Source organism: Lasioglossum baleicum, chromosome 15 (assembly GCF_051020765.1).
Source record: "Lasioglossum baleicum chromosome 15, iyLasBale1, whole genome shotgun sequence".
Lineage (NCBI taxonomy): Eukaryota > Metazoa > Arthropoda > Insecta > Hymenoptera > Halictidae > Lasioglossum > Lasioglossum baleicum.
Window position 1 is genome coordinate 7,898,362 of NC_134943.1, and position 24,652 is coordinate 7,923,013.

A 24,652-nucleotide genomic window follows, 5' to 3' on the forward strand; every position below is an offset into this window, starting at 1 on the left:
ATTACTGCGAGGGAAACATAAGACTCGATACACAATAAGCTTCTATAAATACAAACAGTGGGTGTAGAAAGTATTCGTACGCCCTTTAAAACAGAATAACTTTTTTGTAATTGTACCAAACGACCTGTTACTTTTTAATGAATTGGAGGCATTGGTTTACTAAATGATATGCAATTTTTAGTGACGCCTCAGAGCCACCACTCGCTTTTTCTCGTGTAAAAACATTAAACAATTTGACGTAAATTAAACTAAATATTCATTAATTTAAACAATATTATCAAGTCTCTGTCCATCAGATGAGAGTAACGAAACTGCAGGAATTTGTAAACATACGCGAAACTTTTCAAATATAGAATTCCGATGATTAAAAAATTAGAAAACAAATATTCTATAGAACATTTTCCAAACATCGGTACCTACAGAAAGCGTTGCGATGAAATAAAAAAAAGTTTAACTTTACGAATTCCTGTAACTTTGTTTATATCCGCCATTATTTGATCTTTAACCCTCGGACTCCTGCGAGTTCTAGGTCTACGCCGCGCCGCGCCGCAGTTGTCGGTTTAGCACCCCTTTCAGTTTTTGTATCGCCTTGAGATTTTAAATATCCATGTATTCAGTAGTACAGAATTCGAATCTGATGTCAAAAAATTTTGTGACCACCCATAAATTTTGTTTAACCAAATATTGGAAAAAAGGAAACAATGACTTTTTACAGTCAAAACAGTTAAAAAAAAAAACAGTATTACATTTATAGTTTATTTTAATGCGGTCGCATTAACAGCGAAGTCATTAGCGACCACATGGTTTATAATTAATTGTAACATATTTCGAGTTTCCGATAGCAGCATTTTCAAAACATCCGTTGGAAATGATTTCAGATTTTCGTGGGGTGACAATCGATAATTTGCAATTATCGGTTCGGACGATGTCAATAAAGAATGCATGATATCTACATAGATCAAATGACAATATACCTAAACTCAGTTTACGTTTGTTTCAGTATGCATACAGTTTTGATTCCGTATTTCATTTCAAAATTTCAGCGGTTAATCATTAATCAATTATCCGATTGACGATTACAATCGAAAAGAATGTGTAATCGTTAACCGCAATTAACGACTAAAGTAGGAGTTTAATCGTTAATTGCAATCAATGATTGAGTAGAAATTTATTCGTCAATCGTTGATTAAATTTTTGCCCAACTCTGCTAGAAATGCGTTTAGAACGATGTATAATTGTTTATGAAACTATAAATATTCTTCTCTAAATATTCTCTCGAGAAAACGTTCTCGATATCTATGGCTGGAAAGGACCATTTAGAATCGAACAGCGACTGATCATAATCTGTATCGAAGATTCATAAATTCCGAGGAAGAACTGTTTGGAATGTCAAGGATGAGTAACGTAACTCGATGCACACGGAGATCCTAAACGAATATTTCCGAATCAGCTCTAGCTCAAGGCTGCACTAAATTCTAATTTACTTCTGTTATTGATTTATTGACAGCATTGCGAAACGATAATTTCAGCAGGACTGTTCGCGTTTCAGCCAACATTAAAACAACAGTTTGAAAGACTCGACTATAGCCGCACGGTGCCCTCAGAAATAACACTGATCAAACACCTACAATTCACTCGAAACTCGAATATCGATCTACCGAGAATTTTACCGGTTTACCAAGTAAATACATATTTTTAGCACATTACTACCCTTTCCATTCTGGAAACGTGTCATTATGTATAATCTCACGTGACTATTTGCATAATAAACGAGCTTGATAACAGAACCTACAGGGAAAATAACTCGCCGAACTTTATTAAGAACTGCTCGCGTTGGGGACATTTTCGCATGGATATAAAAGAATTTACAAGCAATGCGATTGTACAAAAGCATTCGAACAAATACACACACAGATCATGATTTGAATTGAAAAATCCAAAGTATAGATGATAATAACTTGACTGAGGATTTTATGTATTTATAACAAAAATGAGTAGGCGTAACTTAAAACAGCAAAACATCAGACGAATTAAAAAATTCTGTTATATTATTTTTCAGCCTGTTAACCATATTGACAAGGAAAATAAATTCCTATTTCACTTCAGTTTGTTATAATTCAGGTAAAATATTTCTGTTTTCCATGAAGATCTGCAGTCTAGTAATAACTGTTATTTGTTACCCAAAAGTTTTTGAAAATTGATATTTTCTAATCATTTTGTTCTTTGACTTTTTTTTTTCTTTATATTTTGTGCTGATTTTCTTACATTGCAATAATAATCAATTTTTGAATGATTCTTACCGTATAAAATTGTCGAATAACTGTTATATTTGATCTCTGGTCTTAAATTATATGCTTAAGGGTATTTGAGGAAATGTGAATAAAATTTTCAAATAGTCCTAATATGAAACTCCGTGATCTGAGTAAACATTGTACCATTTAACCCCTTGCCGTATCATTTTGTTCACAGTTACACCGATTAAAACGTCTTTATCCCCAAAAATGTCGTAGAAGAGAAAAGAAAATTTATATATTTTTCTATGGCTACATATACTTTAATGCTTAAATATTGATTACAATCGAATCAATATTTTATTTCATTTAGAAAGAAAGGCGTAACATTTATATTTATCAGGCTCTGTTTAAAATCTTCATGGCGAGCGTGACTCGTTAGAATACGGCAAGGGGTTAAGGTTTAAAAGCGATCCATGCAAAATATGTCTGTTCACGAAGGGGATCGAATAAGATGAAACTGTCGAAAGTAGTAATTCCGATAGAACGTCGAATCGATATACATCTATAAAAAGAACACTCGAATATCAAGGAAATTATTTTCGCAATTCTGCTCGGGATACGGCTGCTCTGCTGCGTCATGGACTTAAACCCCAAATTGATTTCTTCGATATCACTTTTGCTTGGTAATTTCCCGACGTGCTCCGGAATTAACATAAGATTGCCAAATTCGCCGTTCGTGACGCCGCACTTACCCGGATTAACTTTTCGAATGGAAATGTAATAATCGGCGCGAACGAACACGCGCGGCCACGATGATCAAAAAGAAAGAAAAGATAGCTCCACTTTCCTTACAACTTTAATTTCGAAGAAGTTTCAGCCGGAGGGCAAGGAGATCAGAACATGGATGGTAAAGGAATCTGAAATGATGGGCGAGAGGAAAATAGCGGACCGTCATGAATTATGCAGACTCTTCAAATTTTTCGATATCGCTACCAAATATAGAACAAAATCGAATATCAAGCCCTTCGAAGTGACCCGTTAAAGGAAACAACGAATTCTTTTAGTTACAGTTTTTGATCTGTGTCCTATTATTGTCATCGTTTACAAAGTCGTCTGCAAACTTTTCTACTTTCGGCCTTCAATAGTGAAACTGATCTACAACGTTAAATCTAATAAACGTACAGTCGGTGTAAAAAGTGTCCCGACACTCTTAAAACGACGGTAACCTTTTTACAGGTGTGCCAAACGACCTGATTTTTTCTGAGCAATTAGACGGTTACTAATTGACTTGCAGAAAAATTTGGAAATATTTTTCAATAGTAAAACTGACACTTTGTAACTTTTAATTACTCGCATATAGTATTTGCAATCTGAAAATACTTGAAATTCAGTGTTTCAGTGGCAAATGTTCATTTTGCATTACGGTAGCGATTTAATTGAATAAAAATTTATTTATTTAAAGTTTCGTGTAACCAGCCATGTAGAAAGTGAAGTGCAAGTAACCGAAGGTTGAAACTTTTTTATTTCGGCCCTTAATGTGGAAATTTGAAATATGCGTTTTGTAGATCCATGTTAGTTATACACGTGCTGAAAAATTTCATCGAGATCGGTTCACTCGGAAAAAATTACACGCATCTGTGGCTTTTAAGCAGACATCACGATTTTCGCCACTTTTAGATTTCGATGAAATTTTCAACACGTGTATAACCAACATAGATATACAAAACACATGTTCTAGATTTTCACTGAAATAAAAATGTTTTATAAAGTGCCTTTTTCATTTTTTCGTGTAATCCCCACCAACATTTAGTAAACCAATGCTTCTAATTGCTCACAAAAAATCAGGTCGTTTGACACAGTTGTAAGAAAATGTCTTTAAGAGTGTACAAACACTTTTTCTCCTTAACCCTCTACACTACTCTACAGGCCTGTGCAACTTCGAAGTGACATATGTATATCGATATTCTTGAGTTTAACTTTTGTTTAGACAAGCAAAAATAATTTTTCAAGAGTTTTAACATCAAATTCAGATTTTGTAAAGCAATTTAAGATCCCAAAATCATTGTTTATATGAATATTTGACAACAATAATTCTAACCTATAGTTGGGAACATATTAAATCGAATCTAAGCTAGTACCTGGAGAAAGTAAAACCTATACCGGGACAAATTGAATTTACATATAATTAAATCTACAACATCGAACTTTCTTAAATCTATAATGATTTACCTATAAAACTATTATTATATTAATTCTATCCTGTCTAATTTTCATTTTCTTTTGTAAATCAAGCATTTCAAGAAACAATACTACCTTCTTCATATTTTCTAATTGAGTGCACAATTTTTATTTTCTTCAGTTGCTTTGGACCTTATTTTTTAGAATTATCATTGACATTTAATTTAATATCTTTAATTGGTTGTGTAATTATCTTTTTTCTTTCGTGTAACTTTATATTAATTTCTTGTTCTTTTTCAATTTTGTTTCTCTCTTTTTATAAGCTAATAGAAGACTTATTATAGGTACATTTAGTTAAATAATTTGCCATTTAAGTGGAAGAACAACGAGTTGATTTTAGTCGCAAACACGTGTCCGGTTTAAGGCCTATGTACATCGGGTATAAGTTTATTAGTTGGACAGCTACTGCCATCGGAGATTCAAAACAATTCTAAACTTAGATATCTATTATTTGAATTAATAATTATTATTTAAATTAAGTCCGATTGCCAATTTATTTTAAAATATCCATATTTTTATGCGTGATAATTATTTTTCGCCTGAGGGCTTAAATTATATCTTTTTTCAAATAAAAGTTCAAACTATAAATGTGACTATTTTGTATACTGTTTTCAGATAAACTTTGAATTTATTTTTAAATTTCAATCGATGTCTTAATCAAATAATGTTCACACCTACTTGTAACTAAGAGACCTCGGAATATATAAAATAATTATTTAAATCTCTTAATTATTGGTCTTACTATACAAATTCATTTGTCCAGATTTAGGCATCACTTTTGGCTTGTCCATACTTGGGGCATTTCACCTTACTAATTGATAACTGTTATGAGCGATCGAAATGTTCACACCTACTTGTAACTAAGAGACCTCGGAATATATAAAATAACTAGCTTTTGCCCGCGGCTTCGCTCGCACAGAAAACCGTTTAATGCCCTCGGAAATTGATATTGTTTCTCCATATAAAACCTTTTAACCCCCCATTCACCCCTATAGAGTTTTAATTTTATGTCATGCCGCAATCTTAGATTTCAAAACCCCTTTTCACCCCCTTGGGGGTTCAATTTTTTACAATGCCGAAATAGGTGTTTGATTAATTATATCAAAGAGCATTAAGACCAAGTATGAAGTAAATCCGACCACGAACAAAATATTCCTCATACAAACGTTGCAACCCCTTTTCACCCCCTTGGGGGTTCAATTTTTTAAAATGCCGAAACAGGTGTTTGATTAATTATATCAAAGAGCATTAAGACCAAGTATGAAGTAAATCCGACCACGAACAAAATATTCCTCATACAAACACGTTGCAACCCCTTTTCACCCCCTTAGGGGTTGAATTTTTTAAAATGCCGAAATAGGTGTTTGGTTAATTATATCAAAGAGCATTAAGACCAAGTACGAAGTAAATCCGACCACGAACAAAATATTCCTCATACAAACGTTGCAACCCCTTTTCACCCCCTTGGGGATTGAATTTCGAAATATCCTTTCTTATCCCTTGTATAGATCATAAGGGAAACCTCTGTGCAAAATTTCAGCTTTCTAAGTCCGAGGGTTTAGCCTGGACGTTGATAGGTGAGTCAGGACTTCGCTTTTATATATATAGATTATTTAAATCTCTTAATTATTGGTCTTACTACACAAATTCATTTGTCCAGATTTAGGCATCACTTTTGGCTTGTCCATACTTAGGGCATTTCACCTTACTAATTGATAACTGTTATGAGCGATCGAAATGTTCACACCTACTTGTAACTAAGAGGCCTCGGAATATATAAAATAATTATTTAAATCTCTTAATTATTGGTCTTACTACACAAATTCATTTGCCCAGATTTAGGCATCACTTTTGGCTTGTCCATACTTAGGGCATTTCACCTTACTAATTGATAACTGTTATGAGCGATCGAAATAGATTACTCTAATTGATAACTGTTATAAGTGATCGAAATGAATTTCTCTCAATAACAACATTTACCAAGAAGAGAAAAACTTTTCGGTTATTTATGATCCTTATTTTTAATTGATACGATTTTAGTCGATGAAATACTTGTTATACTATGACTTTTTTCTTTTTAGTTATAACAGCTATGGTCCCTGATTAAAAGAAAGCCATAACGTTCATATTTAGCAGGCTACATTTCAAGTGTTCGTCACGTGCCTGACTCGTTATTATAAGGAGAAAACGGGCACGGACGAAATGCGGCTAAATTCTTAGGTACGTCTAACGAACACTTGTGCAAGGCCTCGTGAAAATCGTCTATCGGTCACCGGGGTTCTCTTGTCAGTGAAAAGGTTGATATTTGCATCTAGGGGGTGATGTGTGTCGTTTTCAGCTGACATACGCTGACTATGACAAGTCGTATGCCCCACTATTAACCAGTTAACTGCGTTCGACGTGGATACACGTCTATCCAAATCTCTGTTGCGGTGCGGTTGACGTGTAAACTTGTCGTGTAAAATAAAAACTCGAAATTTCAATAAAATGTAACAAGAATATTATTTGGCGGTATGTTTCCTTTATATTACCGATACAACTGCTATGTATTTTACGGCCGCGTTCCACGTATCGCCAGCGTGACCTGCGAAGCGCCACTTTGTGTGGCACCTTGCTTTCAAAAATACCACACTGAAATCAATTGAATTTCGTAAAATTATTTCTTTTCTTTTTCGTGCTTATGAATTTTATTATTCTTCGACAATTTCTGAGTTCTTAATAACAGTAACCTTTTCGAAAATGAGTTGTTAATTTTTTATCAAATAAAAATGTAATCGTTCCTCGTTTTTCGACGTGTTATACTCGTCATTGCTCGATTTGAATTCCGCACTCCGTGGGGGATTTTTGAAGCTAAATTCCGCAGTTAAGAGGTTAAAAAACAGTTGTCGTCTGGTTAAGAGTGTCCGAATATTAATAAGAGTCTGTAGAGGGTTAAATCGAAGCAGCAGATGGGCGAAGTACGCATCTATGGCAAAGGACGAGTCACGCAATTCGGAATCGGGGATTCGTCTCCGAAATCGAGGGTATTGGTAAACAGTTAACGATCGAATGCGGGTAATCTTTCGAACGACTCGCGGCCGTGATGTATCGCATTGCATAATGGGCAAAGTGTAGCGATTACGGATAACGCGGTTGCGTTTGCCATTGAATTTGTCAGGGGAAAATGCGTATCACGGTTCAACGATTCGCAGAGCACAGTATGATCTTACCGATTGGTCAACGTAGAGAATCCTACGTTGCGGCGAGGCACACAGCGAGGGCACAGGTTTTCTTCGATTGTGTCACGTTGGACGACGGCGACGGCGACGACGACGGCGACGACGACGACGGCGACGGCGACGACGACGACCACGGCGACGACGACGGCGGCGACGACGGCGGCGGCGACGACGACGAGAAGCCCAAGGCAGAGGGTTGAAAAGAAGACAGGTCGGGTAGAAATTTGGTCGAACCCGTGGACTGGATCGTTTAAAGTGGTCGGCGGTCTACCAGCAAGCAGTCAGTCAGATGGACGAGTTCACCGCAACGCGGATTCGTCCTGAGAACTTGTCCGCCGCTTTCGAAGACAGCGAGCTGGCTCTGTGACATCCGCACGATGCAAATCCGTATCGCAACGGCACACTTCAACTTCACTGTTCTCACCGTGTCCGTCGCGCTATCCGTTACGCGCACGCATTATTTGACCGATGGTCTAGCCAACATAAAACAAGCACACGCTCTCTGCGAACGGCGAACAGAAGAGACACGATATTACGATGCTCGCACGGGTATGTTCGATGCTTTGGATATGTTCACGGGAACACGTGACAGTGGAGGGTGCACCATCGGCGCTCAGGGGAACGAGAAACTTAACGAGAGCTTATAAGAGATGCATCGACGACGACGAGACGAGGGTGCAATTACAAATTGCAGTTCACTCGCCGAGTCCCCGTGAGATGATCGCGAACCCCGTGGACAAGGAGGGAAAAGGGAAAATCGGTAGGCGAAATGGATTAGAGAGAGAGGGAGAGAGAGAGAGAGTGAGAGAGAGAGAATTCCTGTCGAATTTTCAACACGATTACACCGCGCGCACTATACGTATACCCTTTGCTACAACTTGCCTGAAAACTCCGGGCTAGGTGTATACCTCGCAGCTAGGTGTGTTCGCGGAAACCACACTATCCAGACTTCTGTAATCTCTCTTCTCCAGTTTTCTCCTATGTTCTTCCCTGCGAGAGGGATTTCTCGGTTCGTTCACTCGTTCCCGATACGGGAGCAAATGTCCCTACGCCAATTACCGTCGCGCTCTAACAAGCAGCGGTATATGTCCTGCTACCGTATCGCGTTCTTTAAGCCTCTAAACCGTACTACACCCGCGGCTTAGACACACTACCTGTAAGCGCCTTCTCTCATCGACTCTTTCTCCCCCACCCCCTCTCTCAAACACTCTCTCTCTCTCTCTCTCTCTTTCTTTCTGAGTTAAGGTCGTTTGCGAAGGAACGTTTGTGACGGCGCAGTGTCGGCGAAGATCGTCCCTAGAACCTCCCGTCGCCGCGTCCTCTTTCACCTCTGTTCCCGTCAAAACGGGCGTGCGTACTCGAAGCTTTCTGCGTGCGTGCCTGCGTGTTGTTTTCTTTTCTTTTTCTTTTTTCGTCCCTCCGACCGCCGACGCACCGAAAGCGAGTGTGTCTGCACGCGCGCGGAGAGATCGATCACATTGGAAACGGGAAACGGCGAACGAGCGACTCGAGAGCTGGATTGAATCGCAAGAAGTAACAGAGAAAATAGTATAGCGAGAGAGAGAGAGAGAGAGAGAGAGAGAGAGAGAGAGAGAGAAGGGTGGGAGGGAGAGGAGAGGGAGGGTTTGCACGAAGAGTGGAAGCCCAAAGTGTAGATGGATAAGAATCGGAGGGCGGAGGGTCGAGAAGCCAAGAGGGAGAAAGTAAGAGAGGAGTGAGAACGCAAGAAGAGAGCAGGAGAGTACGAAGGAGGAAGAACACACCCACGCGAGGCGATTCAGAAGCGATTGTACGAGCCTATACGCAACTCTGTCGGGCGCGTGTCTTTCGTATCACGTACGAATGCGGCGGAGCTACTAGCTAGCGCGAAGTAAAAGCGACGAAGCGAGGCTCTCCCCCAAGCTGATCCTGCGTGCTAAACGAGCCGCTACGCTGCCACTCGCTCCCCCCACCCTCTATCAGCCTCCCCACCACCCACTTCACCGGTCCCCTGCCCCTCCCGACTCACCTCAACCACCCACCCCCACCCGCCACCCCCGCCTGCTCAAACGGGCAGATCTGCCTCGCAGTGTCTGCTTTGCGCTTGCTTCCACCACTGCCTAGCTGCTAGCTCTGCTAGCTGTGCTACTACAACCAAGCGCGCTGCTATTCCATCCTCCATCCTCCATCCTCCATCCTCCATCCTCCATCCTCCATCCTCCATCGCATCCACCACCAACGCTACTTTAACCGTTCCCCGGCATTCCCCTCTTTCCCCCTCCAACGCCTCATCGCTCGCGTTTCTATTACGTCCGCGCATCGACGCGACGTACCAGCTGCCTACATCCACGCGTGCCCCCATCAACTCACGCGTACTTTGCAATACGCGTGACGTCTTGGCGGGAAACTCGACCAATTGAAAAATCATATGCTAAAGATGGTAATCCCGGCGGTTGGGAAAAACTGAATCGATCGAGTTCCCGCCCTCCTCGCCCTTTTTCCCTCGTTTCTCTTTCTCGCAACGGGGTACGTTTACTATTATTATCTGCTTTACTTATTATTCATGGACATGCATGCGAACATTTCGCGGGACCGAAATGTCACTCGTATCGTGTACAGACGCGACTGTCTCGTTCCGTGGCGCCTAACGTCCAGCAGAGTTGGGCATTGAACGATTAAAATTTTAATGAAGATTGATTGATCAATGTGTACGATTAAAAAAGGTGATCATTGAAAAATCGACGATTGATTCAATCGATTGATGAACTTAATCGTCGATCGTTGATTACAAAAAAGAAATCATCGAAAAATCGGAGAAAGTTCATCGAACAAACAAATAAACTCCGAATTATAATAAAAATGTCACGAACATGTTGGTAAAAAGTTCATACAAAAATAAAGGTTTTTCGACAATTGCTTCGACGATTTGTGTAATCTGGTATTCTGTCACGCGTCGCAGCTCGGCGATCGAGCTTTCGGATCTTCAGGGAATACACTCCGCGATAATGAGGACACATTTTCCATAAATACCGTGCTCATCTCTTTCACATGCATCGAGACGTTACTGTACTGTGTATTATGAATCGTATCGCGTAATTTATTCGATTTTAGTGCTCCTAGCAAGCAACCTCCTTCACTTTCAATACGAAATAAAATATTTTACAAAATATACTGATCCGATGTTCGCATACTTGATAGCAGACAAACAGTTATTGAACTCTATGCACACGAATTCGAAATAACCGATTTTTACAGAAACTATTGTTGGAAGAAAACAATACGATTTAATTACGTTTAAACATGTTTAAACAATCATAATACATTAATATTGGATATCACTGTATTCAGGAAAGTCTACAGAATCTTTTGCTGCAAAGAACAATTCAATATCTATCATAATAACATCACAATATTTGTTTAAAGTTGAAAAATGTTTTTTTTCCAAGCCATGTTTCTCAAAAACTGTGCGAATAGGAGAAAAATTAAGGACAGCTTCGGAATCAGAGAAAAAAACTCTAGAAGGACCCAACAGTAATCAGGGAACAAATTTGGTGTTGGACAGTGTGATTATACAAAGCAAACGATAAGATCAGAGAAACTAAGAAAGAAGAAAATCCTTATTAGAACACAATATCAAGGGACACAAAAATGAATTGAGCTTCTTAGATTTCTCGGACGATGTTGTATATGTTGAAATACAGTTATTTGTTTATTATGAGTTGAATGTATGCTCACACATACATGCGCGCGATAATACATACATATATCTTGATCATTTATACGCCTGCAGCGAAAAGAATAGAATCTTCACGAAACTAGTATATTCCATCGCCTAATAATTGCAGTATCTTGTTTCAGTAAGGGGGTTGAGTCTATTGTGGTAAGACCGAACAGCGATACTGTTTATGCGTTCACGTTGCATGTATGCATAACAACCATAGTGAACTACACTGTATAATTCTCTAACTACATATATGCAAGCAATTATTAAGTTGCGCAGTTCGATCACAGTAAACAAGTGAGTTATTTCAATTCGCATAATTCTATTGGAGGGCAAGAAAGTACTTTAAGGTGAAATAAAACCGAATTTCTTTATTCTAGCGATGAATAAAAAATAAAAAATAATATAAAAATATAAAAAATATTTAAAAATATTTGGAACTGGCATAACGTAAGTTAATTTCTGAAAATCTTCTAAACCCAGCTTATTGTAATTTCTTTTATTGACAATTAGACTATCTTTTCGGACGAAAAAAAATTCAACCTTGATGGACCTGATGGGTACAATTCCTACTGGCGAGATCTCCGCAAGGAACCACGGCATTTCACGAAAAGAAATTTCGGTGGAGGAAGTCTTATGGTTTGGGGGGCTTTTCACAGTGATGGCATGTTACAATTAGCTTTCCCATCGAAGAAAATGAATAGTGATGAATATATTGGTATCTTGGAAAACAATTTGCTACCCTTTCTACAAGAAAGAAAAAATATAAAAAATAAAAAAAAATAATAAAAATAAAATATTATATTATATTTTAATATTTTGTACATGGCGAATACATGATGTTTCATGAAGAGTTGAAAGTGAAACCAATTGGGAGTTGCAGGATGTTTCAAAATTATAATTATAATCGCAACCACTATACTGTGAATCTGCACCTCTAGATAGTCGGAGATTTCTTACAAAAATGTTTCTTACAAAAGTCTCAAAGGAACTATAGCTCTGAATTCAACCGTTCATTTAAAAGACGACTTTAAAGATTCGCCAAAACTACATCATTTCATTCCATATGTCTACAGAGTATCTTAAAATAGTATAATACAATATAATATTAAAATAATATTAAATGGGATATTAAATACTAATGGATGATTCTAAAATAAGTGGAAAATGTACAATAAATTTGTACATTGTACGCGACGTTTTCGAGGAAATTCACGAAGAATCCGTGAAGTTTGCATGCGTGGCGTTCTGAAGAAGTAGAATGAGTCGGTCATGAACAGACTCGTCAGACGATTCCCAATGCAACAGCACGCGTGTTCGCCGAATTTTCAAACTGAAATTTCTCGGAAGGGAGGACAGAAATGAACAAAATTTGTTCTACATTTTCTCATAGAGAATCATCCCCTCCACGTTTATACAATCTTGGGACACCCTGCAGACATATGAAACCAAATATGTAGTTCGCGAAACCTTAAAGTCGTTTTCGATCAGTACAATACGATGAGATTAAAAACAATTTTTACGTTGAGATTCAATGATTAACTTTTTGCAGTACTTTGCACACTCCTTTGTCGAGTGTGACTCGACACCACAGAAAGAGTAAATGAAACGAGTTTTTATTGGGTCAATCGAAAAGTTCCGTCCGTTTAGCGTCGAGTAGCCGTGGCTCGAACTGTCGTTAACTATAACATCTAAAGTAAGGTTAACTTTTTAGTTTGGACATCTTTCAATAAAATGCAATACATAACAATATACGCTTGCATCAATTATATCGGTTTTTTCTACATTGAAAATGTCGGAATTTGAGCCGAATAAGCGTCATTTGGGCGAAGTGTTAATCTTTTGCTTCAATCGGAAGAAAACTGCAGCTGAAGCTCATCGAATGATTGTAGACGTTTATGGCGATAATGCTGTTTCCGATAAAACATGTAGAGAGTGGTTTCGACGCTTTAAAAATGGTGATTTCACTGTAGACGACAAAGAGCGTTCTGGACGGCCAGGAGTATTCGAAAACGAAGAATTGCAGGCATTGGTGGTAGGCAAGGTGGTGGTGGCAGGCGAATGTAATATTCATATTACATTTTATCGAAATTACGAGTTTTTATAGTCAATGGTAATTGTTTATTTTACACGACGAGTATACACGTCAACGGCACCGGTTCCATTTTATTGGGGGCATTCTTTGCATTGGAAAACCCGACAAAAATACCGGTATTTATTTCGATTATACCGAAACTGGTATTTTAACGATTCAGGTATTATTTCGATTTTAATACAACCTTGTGGTATAAAAATTTGACCGGTATCAAGTCCCTGGCTATAACACGTGATGTATCAATTTCCTGTTACGATAGTATAAACAGAATTTGCTTTGACCATCATATAGGGACAGCAAGGAGGGATATAAGAGTATGCGTGTTCCGATAGTAAAGGAAATTCGTGTGCTGTACATATATGTATAAATATATTTCAAAGAAAGTGGTATAAGCAAGCATATTGATCCATATTTTACATACATAAATATAGAACAGTCTTAGGTTATCTAAATCAAAATATTTCTACATTTTTCCCCAAGGAAGAAAATACACAAATTTCAATTCATCTTAAGCATATTATTTTACTAATAATAAAACTTTAAATTTGAAGTGAACTACGTAAACATTATAAGCTGGACGAAGAAATTTCATACAATTTTTCAAAATTTCATTCGGAATTGTTCGCGATTCTGTTCTTAACACGTGAAACAATTTGACCACATTTTTTGGCTGCCTTTTTCACAGTTTTCAGGCATCCAAATTGTAACGTTTAATGTTTAGCTATTTTCGAAATCTTTAGAATAATATTTAGCAGAGTCATTATTGCTTTAGAAGCAAATTCTGAAAAAAATACAGTATGAAATTTTTGTTTCGTCGTATTCTTCGTTCGTCAAAATCAGAAAAGTATGTATGTGGTTTTGTGGCCGAAAGATTCAGTAACAAATGGATCAAAAATTGATTTCTCCTTCTTTCATTGTAACTGGCCTTAGAAGCGTTACGGTTGAAACTTCGGTGAGCCATTTTCAGTTAAAATCAGCTGAGAGGTGATTTCGACCACTTATCGTAATTCAGATTCACTGCGTGCTTTTGCAGAAACTTCAGATACCGCGTGGTTATTAACTTCCCATCAATGCGGACCGAATATACACCACTCTATAAGCAGAGACGCATCCTAAAACCATTACCGACCCTCGATACCCTCGATAACCACAATGTTTTACTACTAGCTTCAACCACATTTCCTGGTTTGCTTCTCCTTTGCGTCTTGGCAGCCATTTCTACAGCCGTTTCTATCTCAAATCTACATGAGTTTTGGTATTACACAGTTTGTCAATATAAAATTGTTCAAATAATCAGATAACAATAATTCTACCGTATACTCCCTAGGTTCCATATTATGGCATACTTTCATTTATGTCTTAAATTACACTGTCCAACAAATTTCAACTTTTTTCGTGTTTCACAATTACTGTTGCGTGGTTCTTATGGAGATTTTTTGCGCTGATTCTGAATCTGCCCTTAATTTTCCTCCTAGACGCACACTTTTTGGGAAACATGATTTTGAAGAAAACACATTTTTCAAATTCAAACAAATATTGTGATATTATTATAAAATATATCGAATTATTCGTTGCAGCAAAAGATTTTGTAGACTTTCCCGAATACAGTGATATCCAATATTAATACATTGTGAATGTCTAAACATGTTCAAAGAATCATTAAAGACGGAGAGACGCCACTTTTGCATCAATTTTTGAGGATATTTTTGAATTTATCACAAAAAAATAAGGATCCAGCGTAATATCGAAGTATATCACATGATAGAGCAGACTTTTATCTTGAGAATACTATACAGGGTGAATATTATAAAGCGTTACAGACGAATATCTCCAAAAATATTGATTATACGCAACAATGTTTTAAATGGAAGTTGTTTAGTACCGAGGGGGATATCATGTGGTGGAATTTTTATTTTTCCCGGCGGACACTCCAAGGAGAGATGAAGGTCAATTTTCTTTTTTAAATGTAATGTCCTATTTTTTTATACCTTGGCTCGGCCTTTGAAGCTCACAAAAATAGTGTTCGTCTACGAAAAATGCAAACGAACCTCCCTGAGGTTTTTGCGTTTACAGACGATTCACTGTATTCCTCGAAAGGCTCACGCCTAGACGGAGTTCTGGTGAAGTACGACGAATGGAGTATAAAAGACGCTGGGATAACAAAACGCTGCCAAAACCGCCTCGAAACGCCCAAAGGAGATCCCACCTTCTCAGAATTTCTATCCTCACCATCGGAAATTGCTGTCACTCGCCGATGTTAACGGTTGCCAATAAAAAGATATGCATAAAATATTGTTCAAAGTTCCCGTTGTATACAAGAATTCATGAAATATTTATTTGCGTCACTTCGGGGCAGTCTTTTACGAGTTAATCTTCAGATTAATCTCGCCCGATTCCAGCGCGTTTTGCTCGCGTTAAACACGGTGCAAACACAAACCCTCGCGGATCAGATGGTCGAGTTTATTACTCGGGTTTATTACTGTCGTAGAATTTTAAGGTGTAGAGAACTTCTAAAGACACGTACATTTTCGCTTTTAGCAGTGTGTTTCTCCAGTAGCGCGAAAAACAACATCGCACTATTAATGCAAACGATAAATGTCTTCTATCTGGCGAAACTAGTTTACTATTCATTAACTTTCCTTAACATGCATTTGGATGTTTCATTTTAAATTCCCAGGGGAAATATCTCGAGGAATATCATTGGATAGAATGTTTTAAATGTTCATGTTGGTGGCACGAGTCTTCCACCAATTATAAGAACATTGGTTCGTTCAAATACCAATACTGTATCACCCATTAAATGTATCGAAGTGATTCAGAATCATGTCCCTGATAACATATTTCAAGGTCATCAAAATCGGAGAGAAGAATTCTTTGGTAAATAATTATCAAGTTTTCTACTAAGTTTACCAAGCTTTTTTATGAAATTGATACTATATAAATTTTTAACGGTGTAGATAAAATTGTTGACGAACAGATGCACCTAATTGAAATGTAAGTTGAACACTTTAATAGTCGCACGTTTCCCGCAAACGCCTCTGCCAGCTGTCGCTGACTTCACCAAGAATACTCATTAGCGTTACATTAATGCAAACTTATAAACTAGTTACTGGTTCGAAACTGTATTCACCATTTCATAAATATTAATACATTCACATTATATATACATATATTTTTATATCAAATGATAATTTGTAAAATACTTGACACGTTGACTGCCAAATCCCACGAAACTGAAGAAATTTATTACATTACTAGCTTTCCCCCGCCACGCGTTGCTGTGGCTCAGTATTTTTTAAAAGCATGTTTTTACCTGTCACAGAGATATGGCATTTTAATCACGTTGATTGCTGATCACGGAGTCGTGTTAAAAACATTTTTTTAAAATACAAATAATTATTATAACAAGAAGTGTAATTATAATTTCATATTAAACTAAACGCACTTTATTTTTCACCGTTTCCTATCGTTCTAACCAATAAATTTGTAAAATACGTGTCCCACACAATAAATCACAGCAGAAATATCTAGTAATACATCCCCAACAATACCGTTTTAACGAAGATAGATCTTCTGCTATATATTGCTGTCACAATCACTCAACTTCTAACGGGTAACGTATCACAGAATTAAAAAATACTACGAAGTTTCGCAGTGTTACGTGTCGAAGTTTGTGGTATGCGGAAACATATGTTGGATAAAATGCGACGACAATCTCTGATAAATGGATATTTAACTAATTTACGATACATAAATTCTCATCGATAAGGATACAGGTAAATATCACTTTTAGTATAAAATATAAAATACCTCGTGTGAACGAATATCAATTGTTTAGGATTAGGAGGATCAAAGACTTACTAAAATACAGTGTGGTGGGTTGAAAGCTTCAATGTCAAATCGGTAATTTTATGCTTCCAGATTGTTATAAAAATCGATTTCGCATATCAAAAATTCTGAAATACATAATTCACTGTAATGCGTGCTATGTATTAAGTACCAAGATCTCTTTTAAGGGTAAAAAATTCTTCCGACGTTTTTTTACTGAAAGCTCTATACCCTAGTTCGCCCATTTAAAACTTGGGAGAAGCTTTGTTGTTACGGTTAACAGAATGCGTGCCGATCATTAATAACGTAGCTGCTTCACTAGCGCATGTAGGTATTGTCAATAATAACCAGTGTAAATGTGATCAGGACTGCGAAATCCTTGACCACATAATATGGCAATGCGTATTGTATAATTCACAAAGGCGCAAGTTAATAAATACCCTTCTTGGTATGGGCCTTCGACCTCCTTTCAATGTAGATACACTCATAGCAAAGCCAAATATTGGAGCTTGCCTTACTATTCATTCTTTTTTCAAAGATTACAATCTACATATTTAGAGTTAACGGACATTCACTTGTATTATTATTGTATTCTAAACTCAGAAGGGTTTAAAATGCTTACAAATAAAAAAAATATGTACTAGGTTGATTCTACCTGGCAGAGTGTTCATGAATTTTTTGTTGAGCAGAACAGAAGGAATGAAGCATAATTTATTAAACCGTGCTAACCCTGTAACTACTTTTGTGGTAGAGGTACCAACGTGAAACTTTAATGATGTGACTAAAATTCAATTTGGTTCGGTTGCACTATCTTATCCGGCTGTACCCTTCCAGAATAAAACCTGGAAGCTCGTGTGTTATTACGTTTTATATTATTATGCTAACGTTGTTAAACTACTTTTAATGATAGAATACTTTGTTTATATTGTTCGATATAAATGTATCTTTTACTTCTTTTCTTTTAGTTAAGTTCGCATGAACTATCTAGTATTGGTTATTGCGTATTATTAAAAACAAATTATTACAATTTATTTCTTTACCTTAAGTCGTTTAAAAGATTGAACATGGTCGTTCAGTTTATACTATACGTACAAGAACTTGTTCGCTCTAGCTGTCGTCTGGAATATTTTCTTGTTAATATGCAGCGTGGTCCATTTCCGGACCTCTTAATAAGGACACGATGAAGCAATGTAAATACGAATGGATATACCTTCTAAGAAGAAAATGGATAGGAAACACACAAGTCTAACTTCTGGTAAACATATTAATGTCGACAATGGTGAATAACGAAAATCTATATTATAATAGAATCCATGTCTAGAGGGTGAATCAGACAAACGTGACGATCTCAAATAACTCGCGAGGTATAAGTTGTACGAAAAAATGTTCAAACAAATGTTGCATGGCTTCTAGGGAGACATACAGTGCTTTAATCTGCTTTTTGTTACTTTAGTTTTTTATCCAGTTATGCAGGCCACCTTCAGCTTTTCTCACGAAATGCCCAGTATTTTTTCTTGAACTCGGATAAAGTAAAAAATTCTGCATAAAAAGGTACATGTACATACATATGGCAAAAGTAATCCGGGAGTGTAAATTTTCTTAGATCCTAAAGCTCTCGTTTTCTTAAATTAAGTTTTTACTGTACCTTCATAGTTTTTTTATTCAGGGTTTAAAGTCTCTCTTCAACCACAAGATTACAATTTACATTTAAAATAGAAAAAAAATTAATTATTATTAGACTGCGGATGTTTGTGCAATTTTCAATTTTTGTAGACGAATTTTAAGAAAGTGGAATAAAATAGGATCTTGCTTCCAGCGATAGTAGCCTTTGCAGATCTGAAATAAATGAAAATTGTACTGAATCCTATCTAAACTGTACCCTTTTTCGAAAATTTTCAGAATCCTTAAATGCATAAAGATCCACAGTCTAAGTATTATTATATTGTATGCTACTATACATTGACACCATACAACTTGCGATTCAACCATTCCTCCACACACTAAATAGTTGACGAGTAATTTAGGTGGCACGCTTACAATTAGGTGATTCACCCTGTACATGGTCATGTTAGTATCAACATATTTGGTTATGAATCGTCTCGTTTATATCGCGCGACAAGGAAAACTTGTAATTTACATTTAACAGAATGACAATTTTTAGGTGAACAATTCTTGATTAAAAAATGTCCAAAATGTAGAAAGAAAATCTATCTACGATGTACAGGTATCTAGAAAAGCTTTCACAGCCGAATAATAAATCACAGGTACAGGTTTATCTTGACAGGCATTCGGAACGTCGCAAATCACAAAAGGCTTTCTATTTGCTATCACTCCTTTCCGGATTCTGTAGAAAATAAGTTCTATTGTTCATATGATTTTCTTCAACTGTAATAACACTGTCCAACACCAAATTTGTTCCATAACTACTGTTGGGTGGTTCTTATAGACTTTTTTGCGCTGATTCCGAATCTGTTTTTAATTTTTTTCCTGTACGCACAGTTTTTGAGGAACATGGCTTTGAAAAAAAAAACATATTTTCCAACTTTAAACAAATATTGTGATGTTATTATAAGAGATATTGAATTGTTCTTTGCAGCAAAAGATTTTGTAGACTTTCCCGAATACAGTGATAACCAATATTAATACATTATGATTGCTTAAACATGTTTAAACAATCATTAAAGACGGAGAGACACCACCTTTGCACCAATTTTTGCGGATATTTTTCAATTTATATAAAAAAAATAAGAGTCCAGCGGAAAATCGAACTATACCACGCGATAGAGCAGACTTTTATCTTGAGGAATCACCCTTTTTTTCGAACCAGAAAGCAAAATATCTTCGCCCGACATGAGTTATCGCCAGTGGCGCTTACCACTAAATAGAACAGGCGTTCCACGGGATACGGCGCGGCGAACGCCCGATTATTATATGAAATATAAGAGACCAGAGTTTTTTTATAAATTTTATTTTATTATTATGATCTACTAAAATAAAGTCTGCAATAGTTTGCATTGCATTTGATGATCCGAATCACCCATCACTACCACTTACGCACGGACGATCGATAGGTGTGCATTTCCATGTGTCTGATCTTCATTATTTACTTTAGATATGTATATGTATGTATATATTGGATGGCTCTTATTTACTCTTGTCAAGAATTTTTGCTCACAGTTATTTAACGGTTCATTTTAGAGGATTTTCCTAAACACAGTTTTCTTCGTAAGATCTTGAGCATTGGGAAAGTCTGACTTAAAATTTTTTAACACAAAAACATATATATATATATATATATATATATATATATATATATATATATATATATATATATACATATATATACATAGGGTCTTCGGCAAAAGTAGCACTTCAATTTCCAAATTTTAGAAATAATGTTTGAATTTTGCTCCTACTCTTTTTCAATTTTTTTCGTAAACCGTTTGTTTTATGAAAAATTGTAATACGACATGAAGGCCGCAGCCTATCCAAATCTACAGGTTTCGTTGAACATATTTTTTAATGCGGTTAATAGTTTAGAAGATATTCGAGAGAAACGATTTTAGGAGCATTAAATGAATCATTTTAATGGTTAATTTATTTGGGGCACACGTTTTCCTGTCATCGGTGGCCGCTAAAACTTTGCACAGATTTTTCTTTAATTATTTGGGACAACACTGGCGGGCGCCGTAAAGAAATTCAAAAGTCGAAAATGAGAGTCACACCTAGTGTATATGTATACTATACATAGTAGTGTATCTGAAAAAAATGCTGATTTATTTCTGTATAAGAAATCACTGCATGCTTGATGGTACCATCATTGTGGTCATAACCTATATATCGAAAGAGTCACGGTACACAAGTTTTTCTTTTTTTAGAAATTACTTCGCCGAGTTCTCATATTTTTCAATGAATAAAGAACTGTTTTATAGAGAGACGCCCCAGAAAATAAGTAGGTTACACGCTTCTCGGAGAGGGAATTATACAGCATAGACGAGATTCATTGTTACAAGTTATTTTTCCGACAATCGGTACAGATAAAACAAACATTCCCTTCGCATTTCAACGCTTGGTAGACTTTTTGTACGTTTACTTCGTCAAAATGGCCGAGAAACATTTCTCCAGTGTTCTAATGAAAATGTCATCTATTGAAATTTGTGTTCGATAAATTTATTTATCCAAGCACGTATTGCAGTAAAAATTGCACATAATCTAGATAAATAGAGTCTTGTCATTTTTATCATATGAAACATTTTAATCGCTTTCGGTGCTCGGTAGTTTTAGTGTTAATGGTCGGTCTGTACCACATTTCTTTTTTACTCTTATTAAACAGTTACGTCGCGAGCATTTTCCAGTAGCATTGCGGGTTCCTTTCGTCTTCCGGTCGATGTAATACACGATAGTTATGTGGGTCGTAAAGAGGAAAGTTTGCTCGTTAATATTGTGAGCACGATTCTACTTTTTCTGCGTTCGAAGATGCGGAAAGTCCGTGTGAAAGTGTTATGTAGACACTGCAGCGGGTACGACAGGTTTCTGGTTCGTTATAAATTCAACTATGAGAGTTTCCAAATTCATATTGATAAAAATCTCGTACTTTACGTAGTTTCCTGTATAATGTAGAATCTGTAGGTGTGAAATTTTCCTATAATTCTCGCCATTTTTGTCCAATACAGATACAACTTTGTTTACTTGCTCTTTATGGGGGCCGTCTCCTAGCAGATGACGGTCGCGCGTGAACACTCACACACCGCTAGAGTACACTCACACACCGCTAGACCACGTATACGTACGCGAGAATTGCTAGGATCAGGGAAATGTGTTCTGATTTCTCGATAATGCAAAGACGGGGGTTTTTATTAGTCAAAATCGCTAGATACAAGATCAATCTAGTGCGCTGTTTGCTTCAAAAGTCGTTCTTTTACGTTTCCGAGCAATGATTTTGCAATATTCGGCTGCATGTTGCCCGTCGCATGTTGCCCGTTAGATGGCGCTGCAGTCACGCCGGCGTACTAGCCTCTCCGACGGGCAACATGCAGCCGAATATTGCAAAATCATTGCTCGGAAACGTAAAAGAACGACTTTTGAAGCAAACAGCGCACTAGATTGATCTTTTATCTAGCGATTTTGACTAATAAAAACCCCCGTCTTTGCATTATCGAGAAATCAGAACGCATTTCCCTGATCCTAGCAATTCTCGCGTACGTATACGTGGTCAAGCGGTGTGTGAGTGTACTCTAGCGGTGTGTGAGTGTTCACGCGCGACCGTCATCTGCTAGGAGACGGCCCCCTTATGCCTGACAATATACATATACGAATTAATTTTGTAACACACATATTAGTCACAAAACACGCTGCAGTTTACATTTTATTTCAAACTTTAGTCATTTTTCATACTTGGCCGATGAAACATATACAGGGTATCCCAAAAGTGTGTATGTAACCCTGTATGTGTACAGGGTGTTCCAAAAATGTCGGAGCACTGTGACAGGGGTGTGACAGGTCCTCGGCTTTGTTAACGAATTATAAACGAATAACACGGACCAATTACAGCTTGGCAACAGCAGACAGGCCCCGCCGAGTGGCATTGGTCGAGTGGGAATCCGTCTGCTATACCTGTATTTCCTGCTATCCTGTTATACCTGTATTTAATGGAGTACCTGAACCTGAACTATAGAGAGATTTTTAGTAGGGAAAGAGTACGAACCTCTTGAGAAGATCCAGGAGTTAGAAAATGGTGTATACGACTAGCAAGACAGTGCTGCTGTTTTGTGTCGTAAGGAGCAAGAAATAAGAGTTAAGGGAAGGATGTTTGTCAAGCAACCTTACAGACAGCGACTGGGTCAAACATGTATAGAGAGCAACATTTCGAAATTTGTATTCCGTTACGTCCCAGAACAAGCTATGACTGACTCAGAATTGCAGTTAGTAAGGAAACTGAATGATTTCGCCTCATCTCAGGGAGCCAATCATGAAATGTTGAACTTGGATTTGTCCAAGTGGAATATGAAATTCAGGCATAAATTGGTATACTACACAGGAAAAGTTATAGACCAGATGTTCGGTCTCAAGAATCTCCACTCCATGAATCATTTATAGTTTCTGACCAGCAACGTTTTCGTAAACTCAAGATTGAGCCCTCCCGATTATGACCTATCTACTAAGATGCCCATACCTGGGCCTTTCTTTTATCAAGCTCGCCTAGGAGGCATGGAAGGAATGCGGCAAAAATTGTGGACTCTGATTACAATAAGTATTATCAAACTGACAGCCGAGGCCCTTAATATTAAGATAACAAAGCTCAAATCAGAAAAGTATTCTTAACCCTTCTTGAGTCCAATTTTGCCAAAGCTAATCTTACTCTGAAGCTTCAAGAAACCTGGTTCTCGAAAAAATTGTGTGAATTTGGGAAAACTAGATACTATAAAGGAGAAGCAGTTAGTGGAGTACTCAAGAAGATCAATAGATTCATACCCGATATTAATGACGGATTGGCATCGATAATGGCATCTATATCTACTATCAACACTATAACAGAAGCCATGGCAAAGGCTGACTTCACACCTGATCGCTCTTTCATTATGAATCAATTCCATATACTTAACTACTTAAGTAGAAAGAAAATATATAAATCTACTGAAACTTCTCTCAACATGGTTCGAGGAATGGATGACAAAATAAGCTTATGGCTTGGTATATTTATGACTGTTAAGAATCACTGGCCAGAACTTTTTAAGTTAGTACTTCCTATGCTCCAGATGACTCCAAGAAGTGATGTTAGAGTTGAGAGGTTAATAGAAGATATTTTTGCACTAAATATAACTTCTCTACCTACGGTTGAACAAAAGATGAAAGATATATTGTAGTGGCTTATTTAAGGTCAAAGAAAGTAACCAATCCTGAAGTAAAGAATTTGTTCACCGAAGAAGATACAATAAGTAAGGAGCAATTAGTCAAAACGTTATCGACTATGAAGCCACTCTATCTGTCAATTGCCCATGAGATCCTCAGGAACTCCAACGTCGGTATTGTGATTACTTTAAGGAATAGATTCACAAATGTTCAAACTGTAACCAAGATTGTCCAGTATAGTGCTAAGAAAGATTTCTTTGAGATGATGCAAATATGCAATTTAGCTATAATTAAGATATTGCAGAGCAGACCTTTATGGGTGCGTTCCGTTTCACGCTTCAACGCATGAATCGCTTAGAATTCCCTAGATCCCCACCACTTCTCGCGCATCAGCTACCACAGCTCTGAGGTGAAGCGTTTGATGCGAAGTTAGTAGCGCTAAATTTGAAAGCAGTTTCTGTCAAGCGATTTTGTCACGAAAATGGATACT

At 37.1% G+C, this 24,652-nt stretch overlaps 2 protein-coding genes across 4 annotated transcripts in view; both read right to left on the reverse strand.

Annotated features, from left to right (window-relative positions):
* LOC143216249 (neuronal calcium sensor 2) overlaps nucleotides 1-8,701 on the reverse strand; it is a 91,596-nt gene extending 82,895 nt beyond the window's left edge. The window contains exon 1 of one of the 2 annotated variants that reach the window (XM_076439129.1): nucleotides 8,573-8,701. The gene's annotated coding sequence lies outside the window, so the exon portion shown is untranslated. Of the gene's footprint in view, nucleotides 1-7,681; nucleotides 7,822-8,572 lie in introns of those variants that run through there. The other variant, XM_076439128.1, reaches the window with a different exon arrangement.
* The window catches only part of Nca (neurocalcin homolog), a 240,375-nt gene that overhangs the window by 100,159 nt on the left and 115,564 nt on the right, over nucleotides 1-24,652 (reverse strand). The window contains exon 1 of one of the 2 annotated variants that reach the window (XM_076439127.1): nucleotides 8,573-8,714. The exons of the other annotated variant lie outside the window; for it this stretch is intronic. The gene's annotated coding sequence lies outside the window, so the exon portion shown is untranslated. Of the gene's footprint in view, nucleotides 1-8,572; nucleotides 8,715-24,652 lie in introns of those variants that run through there. 2 annotated transcript variants of the gene reach the window in all.